This window comes from Sceloporus undulatus, chromosome 2 (genome assembly GCF_019175285.1).
Source record: "Sceloporus undulatus isolate JIND9_A2432 ecotype Alabama chromosome 2, SceUnd_v1.1, whole genome shotgun sequence".
Classification (NCBI taxonomy): Eukaryota; Metazoa; Chordata; class Lepidosauria; order Squamata; family Phrynosomatidae; genus Sceloporus; species Sceloporus undulatus.
The window spans coordinates 86,490,220-86,501,976 of NC_056523.1; positions in this window are offsets into that span (position 1 = coordinate 86,490,220).

Here is an 11,757-nt window from a genome sequence, read left to right on the forward strand (position 1 = left end):
AACTGCTGGACCTCATCCCTTCCCCACCACTACTCCCTTCTCCTTTAGTGTCATGTCTTTTTAGATTGTAAGCCTGAGGGCAGGGAACCGTCTAATTAAAAAGACTGTATGTACAGCGCTGTGTAAATTTACAGAGCTTTATAAATAAAGGTTAATAATAATAATAATAATAATAATAATAATAATAATATACTCCTGACCCCATATAGACCTGTTAGTGACCTGTAGACCCTCCATCTAGTCTGAACTGAGCTTCACATCTCATTACTTTCATCATGAACAGTCTGTCTTTTCCCACTGCTCTGATGACAGTGGGCATTGAGAAGGGGAGATTATGGTCTCAAAACCAGGCAAAGAAAATACTTGCTTCCCTAAGAAAGCAGTCTCCAGAGGATCAGCCAACAAAAAACAGAACACAATGGTGCATGATAAAGTAAAAGTACAAAATGTTAAGTTTTTAAATGGTGCTTTGCACACATGGGGTTGGGGGGAGGGAGAAGGTCAGGTTCAGCATCTACCAACCTGCTTGTCAAAATGAAGAATGGAAGCCAAAAAGGGAGAGGGGAGCCCTGCAATTTAAACAGACATTTCTGGATATCATTTAGACTGATTACAGTTTACTGGGAACAATACACTTTTAAAGGCTTATATAACTCCTAAAATCATTTCCTAATTATAATATAATATATTATGTACATACACACACACATGTATATACACACACATACACCAGTCCTAGTGAATGCAATCACATTTCAGTTCAGTGTTTCTCAGACATCAACAGCCTCTGTCTGTGGCTACCTGTTAGCTCTTCTGCTATTTTTAACTCCACTAGCTTTGTTCTGTAACCTTTGGCTTTTGTCCTTCTGCCCTTGTTATCCTAATGTTTTTTTCTCAGTAAAGTAAAACTATGGCCCAGCTTTTAGTTCATTCAGTGAGAAAAACTTTATTTATAAATGTCCCTTCCTTTTCTCAAATTGGTTTCTTTCGAGCCATCCACAGAAGCTTGCCCTCTGCTAAGAACTGCCAGTGTAACTAGGGGCCCACTTTCATCCTTCTGTATTTTGAGCTCTCCTCCACTTTATGTTCCAGAACATAACCTTGAGATCATAAAACAGCTTCTGTATGTTTTTGTCTCCATGTCTTCCTTTGTCCATAGTACTTTCTATCCCTCATTACTACAGTAACCATATCCTTCCACATGTGTTTTTCCTCCTTTAAAATTCCTGTAGAGGGCCTGGATGTTGAGAAAATAAAATACTGACCCTCATTTGAAAATCAAGTCACTAATAGGTTATGAAAACCTTCATATTCCCAAAATAGGCATTTGTACAGCCTCATTTTGGTGCTGCAATGGGAATGTTGTTAAGGTGTATCTACACTATATCATTATATCATCTGCTTCACATCAGTCGTCAATTTCTCTGTCCTAAGGAATCCTAGAATTTTTAGACTGGAGGGGTACTCAGAAGGTATTAAGGTCCCCTCGGAAGAGGCAGACCATTAAGGCTGTCTGATTCTCTAGGACAGATAAGCATTTAAGGTACCAGGGAAATGCAGCTCAGAGGACTTGAGCTCTCTAACAGGAAATTCTAAGTTCTTCATTAAACTACAAATCCCAGGATTTCTTAGGATGGGGCTATGATATTTAAAGCAATATGTATAGTATAGAAATGTGAATATCCATAGTATTTTGTGGGTTTTCAGGCTATGAGACTGTGTTGTAGGAGAGTCTATTCCTGATGTTTCTCCAGCAGCTGTGGCTGGCATCTTCAGAGAAATACCTTTACTGTTTGTATCCCTTACTGGAGGGATGGGGATGATGCAGCTCTCCAGATGCTGATATAGTGCAACTCCCACCAGCCCTTGCCAGCATAGCCAATTTTGAGGAATAATTGGAGTTGCAGTCTAATATTTGGCGGTCCATATTAATCCCACCACTGCTTTGCTAAAAAGAGGGGTCTTCTGGATGCCTCCCTTGCACCCTAGACAAATTGCTCTTCAAACTAGGAAGTGACCAGATACACTGATCCTTACTAGCCCCTTGAAGCTCTTTTTCTGCTCACCAAGCAGCAACAAATAGGGAAACTAGAGAATGCCATACCATTAATTTTGTACAGAAGGAATTTCAGTAGATGTTACTTGCTATCCAGTTGTGCACCAATTTGTACCTTTTTATATGCAAGCCACTCAAGAAATATTTCTCTCTTCAAACTGAAAAATGAGCATGTAATAGAGCCTCTTGTACATGCTAACACTAGTCAGTTGTATACAATAGGGCTGATGTAATTTTCTCTCAAAACATGTCTTGATGTGATGCTTTTAGCTCCCTGCCCTGCCTGGGCCAACATCTTGATACTAGGATGGCACATAATAGTAGATACTTGCCATCCTGGTATCAAGATGTTGGCCAGGCAAGGCAGAGAGCTAAAAGTATCACATCAAGACTTATTTTGAGAGAAAATTACATCATCCCTATTGTATACAACTGACTAGTGTCAGCATGGCAGGAAACATAGATCCAGCTTTCAGATAACACATCTGCTACCTGATAAATCTGCCACATGCACCCCAGCCCAACTACTAGGAAAGGAAACTAGGGGCAGGCTTCTGGGAAGAAAGCAATTCTTTCTAGAGGAAATCAACAGTTCCCATGCCCCTCTCAAGCTGTGCTGAAGCCCACAAATGGGCTTATTCCAGCAAGCTGTGGACCTGGTTTCTACTATGTCCAAAGCAGTGCCTGGAAAATTCCTTTAAAGAGAAATATAGAAGTCCTATCATCCCACATTGCTCAATTATGAATGGATTCACCATGTCATTAAGAATGTCATTACATTTTTTTATTTCCTAGATTGGGTCCAAAGTTCTGGCAAGTAATTTTTCAAGTTTGGTTCAAAGGATGGTATCTGCAAAGTTCATTGGATGTAAGACTCATTCAGTAACCCCTGTTCACTTTGATTCCCATTCTGAGACTGAAGGTGACATTGCTCACAAGACAAAAAAAGGAGAATGTAACTAGAAAAAAACATTTATTCTTCTTATGTTGCAGACAGTTAGTGCTGTACCATCTGTTAAAACAATCCCATCCTTATGTAGCAGAAGTGGATGAGGCTAGGCTTGTTTCTTCAGAAAAGCCTTACAACATGAAATAGAAAATAAAACTCTTTGAAAGATAGGATGTTAATATCCACATATACAAATAAATTTTTATTGTTATTATTGGTTCTTGTTAACTATTGATCATTATATTTTATTGTTTTGGATTTCATTCTTATTTATATTGTCATATATTTCCATACTGGAATCTGCCTTGAGAAAGTTTTTACCCAAAACAAAGCTTATTGTTTTTGTTATATTCTCAATGGTACAACAAACTACAATTCCCAGAATTCCATAGCATTTAGCCATGGCAATTTAAGTGGTGTCAAACCAGATTATTTCTGCAGTGTGGATGCAGCCAGAGAGAGGGTGGAAGTCCTTATCACCTAAAGAAAACAGAGTTCAGCCTCATGATAATAGAGTAAGTAATGTGGTTTTGTAACTACACCACACTGCAAAGAGGTGGTTCAGAAACACCTAGGTACTTAAAGTAAAATCAGATCTTTGGGGCCATATGAGCTATATCTGAGGGTATTACATTTCTCTGCCACCATTGCATCTGCACAGGGTCATCCAGAAGAGCTGTTTCAAGTGGTCAAAGGCCTTTTACACGCCTCCAAGAAGAAAACAAAGACCACTCGACAGCTTGCTGTGAAGAATCTGCAAGACACTTTGCAGACAAAATCACTCAGATTTGCTCTCACTTGGATGCTGTAGTTGACACAGGTCCAGTGGATGTAATATTGGTACCTGCTTGTCCTATTTTATTGGATAAGTTTCAGTCTGTGCAGCCTGATGATGTGGACAGGATCTTTGGAGAAGTGAAAACTGTTACATGCATCCTGGCTCCTGAAAGCAGCTAGAGGGGAACTGGCTGAGTGGGTAAGGGGAATGGTGACTCCATCATTACAGCAAGGTAGATTGCCATCCTGCCTAAAGGAGGCTGTAGTGAAGCCATTACTGAAAAAGACGTCCCTGGATCCCGCCATCCTGTATAACTATCAGCCTATCTCTAATATTCCATTCTTGGGCAAGGTTCTGGAGCAAGTGGTGGTCTCCCAACTCCAGTGGTTTCTGGATGAAACAGATTTTCTAGATCCATTTCAATTTGGCTTCAGTCCTAGCTATGGGACAGAGTCAGTTTGGATGACCTCCAAAGGGAACTGAACAGGGGGAGTGTGTCCCTGCTGGTCCTGCTAGATCTCTCAACGGCTTTTGATACCATTGATGATGGTATCCTCCTGGGCTGCCTCTGTGGGATGGGACTTAGGGGCACTATTAGGCAGTGGTTCTGGTCCTTCTTGGAGGGGTGGATTCAAAAGGTGGTGTTGGGAGACTCCTGTTCAACTCCTTGGCCGCTGGCCTGTGGAGTCCCACAAGATTCCATTTTGTCCCCCATCTTATTCAACATGTACATGAAACCACTGGGAGACATCATCCAGAGTTTGAGGGTGAGGTATCATCAGTATATAGATGACTCCCAACTCTATCTCTCCTTTCCACATGATTCCAAGGAAACTGTCTCTGTACTGAACCAGTGACTGCAGTCAGTAATGGACTGGATGGAGGCAAACAAACTGAAACTTAATCCAGACAAGACAGAGGTGCTCCTGATCAGTGAATAGGGGCATTGCCTGTGCTGGATGGGGTTACACTCCCCCTGAAATCTCACGTGTGCAACTTAGGTGTGCTCCTGGAATCCACTCTGAGCCTGGATGCCCAGGTTTCAGCAGTGGCCAGGAGTACATCTGCACAGTTGAAACTTGTGTGCCAGCTATGCCCATTCCTTCAGATGTCAGATCTAGCTACAGTGACACATGCCTTGATTACATCCTGTTTGGACTACTGCAGTGCATGGGGCAGCCTTTGGAAGGTGTTTGGAAACTTCAGCATGTGCAAAACACCACTGCCAGAATGCTGACTGGGGCCAGTTATAGGGATCACATAACTCCCTTGCTGAAATAGCTTCACTGGCTACTGGTTCGTTTCTGGGTGTAATACAAAGTGCTGGTTATGATTTATAAAGCCCTACATGGCTTAGGTCCAGATCATTTGAGAGACTGTATCTCCCCATAAAACCTACTAGAGCCCTAAGATCATATGGGGAAGGCTTTTTCTCAGTCCCTCCACCATCACAGGCTCACCTGGTGAAGACACAAGAGAGAGTCTTCCCAGTGGCTGCTCCTGCCCCCTGGAATGCCCTTCCACAAGAAGCAAGGCTGGCCCCCCTCTTTGCTTGCCTTTGCAGGTAAAAATGGCTCTGTTCAGGCAAGCTTTTAATGTATAGTCATGGGATGGATTTCATATGGGATGGATATTGTGATTTTATTGAGGTTTTAATGTTTGTAATTTTATATTGTATTTAGCTGATGTTTTAATTGTTTTATTGCAATATTTTTTAGAATTGTTATTGTGAGCCACCTTGGGTCCCTTCGGGGAGAAAGGCGGGATAGAAATTAAATAAATAAATAAAAACAAAAACTTGCACATGAAATCTCACTGCTTGTCTCTGAGAATTCTTGAAAAACATATTCTTATCTACAAACAGAGATGCAAAGGTATGCATTGTATCTAAAAAAGATGGTGGATGACTCTCCCATGCATCTATCATCTTTTAAAATGTACCCAAGCTGTTACCAAATGTTGTATGGCTATGGAAAAGAAACCATGGAGAAAGTTTGACTGTTCTTGTAGAACCAAGAGCTGATTATTTCTTTGGGGTGCACACTGAACCACTTCATCTCTAATTACATCATAGCAGATTTATAGCCTGAGTTTTAGCCAAAAAGTGAATTTTCTATCACAGAAGTAGCCACATGAAAACAGACAAATACTAGGCTACTGTATGTTTCATAAATGTATAGAAGAGGAAATTTCATCAGTGTAACTTGTCATACAAGTTTCACCTGCTGAAATTCCCTCTTTCCAAGAGCTGTTAAAAATAAAGGGGCTCTTACTGTTTCTTGATGGAGTCATCCTACTGTCATTCTCTTGAAACTGGAAGTGATTATAGTGCTTTAAACCATGTTATATTTAAAATCAGTGATTGGTTGGAGGGTCTGCTAATTGCTTGCACCTCTTTAAAATAAGAGCACCAGTTGAAAGACATAAACACAGGAAGAGGAAGTAATCAGATGTTGAATGTAATGTTCATGGAAAAGAAAGAAAAGAGACTATACAATGAATGAGGCTCTGAGGAGCTTTGACGTAAAGCAGAGCCATTCTAATGGGATAGCTTTGTCAGCTGTCATTTCTCATCAAGGATAATAAATGAAACCGCTTCATGCCACTCAATGAGGAATATGTTGCTATGAATCACTTCACTTTGTTTAGCATATTCTCCAGTACTTGTGACATCTTGATCTCACTTAGTTATATGCAACAACTTTCAGATTAGAGACTTAGAATAGCCCTTATCAGACTATACTCTCCTTAACTGAAGATAACCACTTGTGACATTTTGATCTCACTTAGCCATATGAATCAAAACTTTCAAGTTAGCAAATTAGAAAATCCATTATTAGACTCCTCCACCCTTAACTGTTCACATTTATTTTGCTCTGGAAAGAAGATAAATACAGAAACTTTCCCATGTATGTGGAAATGAATGGCTGTGTGAGACTAGAATCTTTGAAAATATTGAAAATACACTCTTTGAAAATAGTTGTGCACATTGCTCTAGAAAGTCTTCCTTCTGCTTTTCAAAACTGCCTTCCAGAATTCATTTGCAGTTGAATACATACTGATCGGCCTTGTAAATGAGCAGCCTGGGGCCAGTCCAGTTCATTCATAGCTAATGATCATATCTAGAGTGTAGAGTAAGGTTATGGCCCCCAAGTGTGAGGAACCTGAAGGCATCTAGTTCCTCCCCAAACTGCAAATTGTGTAACATATTACCATTGCAGTTAAAGCAGAGTCATAGCAGAATAATTGTGAAGTGTGAAAGGTCCCTGGTAACATTGCAACTGTTTCACTTTACCATGAAATGAGGGGCTGCCATTATTACATTTCCAAATCCAAGGTCTTTTCTACACTGCATGGAAAAGAAGGGTATATCTCACTACACAGTAAAGTGATAGTAATTTCACTTTAGTTATCATGGCTCTAATGTAAGGAATCCTAGTACTTATAATTTGGTGAAGTATTCAGAATTCTCTGCTGGAGCTCCAGTTTACTCTCATTAACTACATTTTCTAGAGTGCAACCATGATATGAGGCTGAGTATTACTAATATATGGAAGTAGTCATACTGAGTAGCCATTTCAGATAATTTAGGGATTTTCTAATAGGTTTAGACATAATATTTGCCTTTATTCATTTCTTATCTCAAAAATGGGTTTCCTGACATTTGGAATTTCAGTAGGGAATGAACATGAAATTCATTTATATACCTTATACTATGGCCTGAAGAAAATTTTATACACAATATTTTTAATATTTTTATGCTTGAAATAAAATATCTGTACACTGAACCACTAGAAAGCAAAGGTGTGACTATTTCATCCACCCATGTGAGCAATTTTGTACTATTTCAGATTTCAGAATTCCAGATAAGGGACACTCAGTCTGTATATGTTCCAAATGTCCAGCACTGCCTTTAGAACCATGGACAGTAACCAGTGCTCATATCTATTTTTCTTCTGATTTGAAGGTCTGAAGCACATTAGAAGCAAGAATCAAGAATCGTAGCGGAAAGACCCAGGGCCATCCCAGTCCAACCCCCCCATGCACGGAACACTCTCAAAGCACCCCGACGATGGCCATCCCGCCCTGTAAAACCCTCCATGAAGGAGACTCCCGGGATGAACAACTATTTTGATTGGCAGGGGTAGGGATATTCCACCCATCCCAAACTTCAACTCTCTAAGTGCTGAACTTCACACTTAGAGAGTTGAAGTTTGGGATGGGTGGAATATCTCTACCCCTGCCAATCAAAATAGCTGAATTTCACCACATTTTACCAACTGGTAAACCAGCTTTAGTTTTCCTCCCTCTGTCTTGTGTGAGTCTAGAGAGGTAGGAGGGGAATCCTCCTTCAACCTTAGCTAGAGCTAAAATAGAAATTATTCACTACTTCCAAATGGTGTCAAACTATTTCTAGAGGCAACAAGTTCCAAGAAAATAAGAGTTTAGTAGAAGGAAGCAGTCGCAGATGAGTCAAGCCAATCCAGGTCATATAATATGTAGTCTAGGGAGTCCCCACAGATGAAGGGAGGAACTGTACAAGGTCTCAGCTATTTTGAAATAATTTACAAGAAGCAGATAAACAAAGTCAAGTATTATCTGCTCCTGGCGTCCTATGTTCATAGTTTAGGGGGCAAACAAATGGTGGGTAAGGGGCAGCTTAACGCCACCCCTTTGAACGCCAGATCAGGGCAGCAGAAACCTCATGCCATAGCTTTGATCTGCTGTTTTTCTAGCCCCAAAAGAAGTGACAAAATGCCGCTCCTTTTTGGGGTGGAAAAAAGCCACCCTTGCCGCCGCCGCCACCACCACCACCACAGCTCTTCCACATTTCTTTGTCACAGTGTGTGTAAATGCTGCACCACAGAAACATTGCTGTGGTGGGCAGATGGCATGACACTGCTTTGGGTGCAGAGTCAGGCCACGCGGTGTGTGGTCACCACACCCCCACCACACCCTGACACTGGCCCTTTTGTCTGTGCAGCCTGTAGGAATCCAAAAAACTCCAAGAATATTGAGACCATAAGATGTAGATGAAAGAGTGCACCCAACAAGATTTTCCCTTGTTGCTGAGAGATTTATAGCTGCTTGACCTAGAGACACCAAATGGTGAACATTTCTAAGACTCTGAAAGTAGCATTGATTCTTCCATTGCTGCTGTTTTTCAAGTTTGCATACTGCAAACAATGGGGGCATCTCCTCAATTTTCACTCATTCCAGCTGACATAGCAGCCCATCTTGCTGAAGGTGTTTCATCATCTTTATCTGCCCAAGCTGCCCAGGTTCTGGGAGGCAACCATCATCTGGATGGCTCTCTAGGTCTGACTCTTCTGAATCAGCTTCCACGGGGTGAGTTATGACACGTGAGGTGAGCAGCAACTTTCTGTGAGTTGGATTAAACATGCAAATGCACACTTTTTTGTTGTACAACTCGCTTCAACATAGAATTCTTACTTTGTTATCTCTCACAGTCGTACTGATTATTTCCATGAGAGAGGAATATAGGTTATTCAGATATCACCCACAGTGATCTAGAGACAAAAACATTCTCTACATACTTGTTTTGCAGACAGAAACTGTGTTTCTGCCTTCTCCTCCTCTCTATTAAACATCTTTAAAGGAAAACTGTTAATAAAGATTTCCAACTCAGCAAAAGGCTGTTTATTCAAAGTGCATTCCACTATGTTCTGTACTTTGACAGGACTCTGTGTCATCCAATATGACATAGAGAGGGAATTTGGACAACAGGGAAGGCTAATTGAGATCCAGGCCTACATGAATGGAATTTATTAGCAACAAACTGGATCATTTTAAGATTAGTTAATAGCTGTTCTTGAAACTATGCGAAGAAAGATAACAGCATTGTTGTCCCACAACATCTAAATTCTTTTGCCATATTCTGATTCCTGTTTGCTAAACTAAGCACTCATGTTAACACAAGTACAGTCTGCCCTCCCCATATGTGGGACATCTGTTCTGCCCGCGCACCCCCACCCCGCACTCCCAATGTATGGAGAAAAGAGCATATGTTCAAGCACCATAGAAAATAATGGGGTGCGTGCTTGTTGCGGTGCATGCTCATGGCGGCACAGGTATGTGCCCCATTACTTTTGCTGGGGCTTGCCTTTGGCATAAGCTCAGAACTGCAGAAGGCAAGCACGCTTATAGGGGGGACTGACTGTATCAACTTATACAGAATTTCTTGATAACCAAAGGGCTTATGTGAGAATCTGAAAAGAAATCTAAGAAAAAGATCAAAACATGTATGGCCTGGGAAATACTGGTGCTATTCTTGCATTTCCCCCCACCTTGGGTTGTGGGTGGGTGGGAGAGTGTGGTTTAGAGGAATAAGCACTAATCTTGATAGAGTACAAAATAAAAAAGCTTTGGGTGATTATGATGGTGGATGATAAAGGTTATTTTGATCTACAAAACTCTGACTTTCAAGCAGTGTTTTAGAGCTGAAACTGCCTTAGTCAGCCTAGCATGGATGGCCACAAACATCAAGACATGGACAAAGGGAATGTGTGACCCTATTGATCTTTTTTGACCTTCAAGCTGCTTTCAGGACAACTGGCCATGGTGTGGTTCAGGACTGGCTGACACAGTTGCTGATTGACAGAAAGAACCACAATGTTCTTATGTTCCTTCCCACCAGAAAATAGGTAGTCAGCACCTGCACAACCCCATGGAATTTATCATTTCCATAGTACATAATGCTACATCATTCCCTGCACTTTCTAACTTTTACTAAAAATGGTTGTCCAGAGGTTTGGGTGAAGTTTCAATAGAATACCAATCTCTTTCTCAACAAAATGATAGATGTCCTAAACTAGTGCCTGGGGTTTTTGGTGGAGTGGATGAAGATGAATGGAAAGAAACTAAATCCAAACAAGGCAGAAATGTTGCCAGTGGGAGTTCCAATTGATCTGCAAGTTGTTGAGGTGTTCTGCTCTGAAGAACAGATACATGTTGAAGTTACCTTGGGCCCATTATGTTATTCCTAAAATGTCTTAGGCCTCATTCCCACTTACCTATTAATTCAGTTTCTGAACCAAATCTATGATTCAGTTTGGCCCTGAGTGTAGTTCACACCACTTTACACCAAGATGGAGAAATCCAGGACAGAGAGGCAGGCCAGAGGATGAGAGGCAGGCTGGGGATGACAAGAGGTATGCCAGAGGATGAAAAGCAGGCCGAAGGATGGAGAGGCAGGATGGAGGACAGAGAGGCAAGTTGGAGGATGAGAGGCAGGTCAGAGGATGAAAGGCAGTCTGGAGGGTGAGAGGCAGGCTGGGGAGGATGAGAGGCAGGCTGGGGAGGATGAGAAGGAGGCTGGAGGATGAAAGACAGGCCGGAGGATGAGAGGGAGGCTGGGGAGGATGAGAGGCAGGCTGAGGAGGACAAGAGGGAGGCCAGACGATGAGAGGGAGGCCAGGGAAGGGAAGAGGCAGGCTGGGGAGGACAAGAGGGAGGCCAGAGGACAAGAGACAGGCTGGGGAGGATTAGAGGAAGGCCGGTGGATGAGAGGCAGGCTGAGAGGAAGAGAAGCAGGCCAGGGAGGATGAGAGGGAGACCGGAGGACAAGAGGTAGGCTGGAAGACAAGATGTAAGGGACAGAGTAAGGCTGGGGATGGAGAGGTAAGGGACAGAGGCTGGTGATGGGAGAAGGCTGGGGCCCTTGCAGCTGTCCCACATCAGGAGCGGATTCAAATACGCAAGGTTCCCACTTCGGCTGAATCGATTTATTTCAAAATAAATTGATTCAGACCAAAAGATCATAAAAAACAGTGTCTTTCTGATGCGAGTTAAGTGCATCAAAATCATGCCCCCCCTTTCTGAATCACTTAGGTGATTCAGATTAAGTGGGAACCATGTGGTTTAAACCAGATTGTACCACTTATGCGAGCCATGAAATGAATCTATTAAAGCTTTTGTTGCCAAGCTTTGTTCATAGGTGGGTTTGCCTGAGGC